The following is a 1,622-nucleotide window of genomic DNA, read 5'->3' as shown; positions in this document are numbered from 1 at the left end:
TTTACGGCGGATTAAGATGAACTGAGTGCTACACGACGCGGCAACAGCTCCCTCCCACCCCCTCCCACCACCCTACTACCCCCACCGCTCTATCCTACACTCGCTGATGTTGCTGTAGGTTATTGGGTTTTGGTGCGATTTATTAATTTTACGACTAAATTGACCGAATGGTAGTGGATTGTGTTAGAGTACGTGTCAATTATGATTCAAAACTATAAATGGGCTAGTTGAAAAAGTCAGGGAGGTGAGTACATAATGCATCGACTAGGAACACTACCAAGCAGGGTTTTGTGAAATCAATTGAATAATGTCCCTTGCAACAGAACTTGATTGTCGGCGACGCTAGTTTTGGTAGGAATATACAGAATTGGTTGGAATATACAGAATTGGTAGGAATATACAGAATTGGTTGGAAAATGTGCAGAAACTGTGGGAGCTAATTATATACATGTAAAAATAATGAAAAAGTTTATATAAACATGGGTTTTCAGAAACGACGTGTCTTACAGTTCTCGGACATGTTTATCAGGTCAAAACACCCAAGAAAAGATCGAATTCGCTCCTTAATTTACCTCACCATAATTTCAGGGAGACCTCGTTTTACATGGTTATAATTCGGTGAACAGAAATACGGACGAAATCTTTCGCTAGCCGTAACTCGCTAACGAAGCATTTCTGGACCCATGTTTATGTAATTGAAGTCACTAAAACGAGATAATATCTTGGTCTTCTATTAAAAATAATACAATTTAAAACGTTTGTGATAAATCTAAACCTTGCGGAAGTCCAAGTCATGAATACAAGTATCTTGAATAACCCTGTATATAAAGCCATACAATTTTCCACAGTTCATAACTTTTTGTATCGTGACAACCTTAAAACATCATCAGTAGTAGTCAAATCGCAGTGTCCTAAAGATAATTTAATGCCCATTTGGCTGATAAAGACGGCTGACCCCTGGTACAACTAATCTTTGTTTTAACCGTGTAAGGTTATAAGTATGTGACATATGACACAATCTGATATTTGATACTGTTATTACTTTCTATCCCCACCTGTTTCGATTTCAACTAAAGCTAACGTGGCTGAAGATTACTTTTTCCTTAGGAGAAATTCATCTATCGATAAAACGAAAAGTCAGGTTATGTTCATATGCAAAACAAATTGTCTACCATCACTCGGTTTTGACAGACAATTCTGTTTTTTTAACGTCAAACGATAACAAACATTTGAGGCGGCAATGACTAACAGTAACAATTAGCCTCTACTCCTTATAATATTTCTGAAGTAGCATTTCTCATAGTAAATAGCTCAAGACGTAATATTGGTTAAGAAATAATTAAGCTTTTTTGTCCCTTAGTTTAGTACGTTTTTCTGCCTCCTAGGTTGTTTATTTTTCATTTGTCCGTACTGAGAGGACGAAATGAATAGTATAACAAATATTGAAATGGGTTTGGTAGAGATTTTTATCTTTGGTATGTCACAGTGCAGTCAAATTATAGTGGAAAAGGTCCTTATACACTTTTAAACCCGACTTTCTATTACTCTAGAGACTGGAAAAATGTAATTTCTCTGTCTGTCTGTCCGAATGATATCTCGAGGACAAAATGGTCTATAGACTT

This window comes from Homalodisca vitripennis, chromosome 7 (assembly GCF_021130785.1).
Source record: "Homalodisca vitripennis isolate AUS2020 chromosome 7, UT_GWSS_2.1, whole genome shotgun sequence".
NCBI lineage: Eukaryota > Metazoa > Arthropoda > Insecta > Hemiptera > Cicadellidae > Homalodisca > Homalodisca vitripennis.
Note: the sequence above shows the minus strand (reverse complement) of the source record.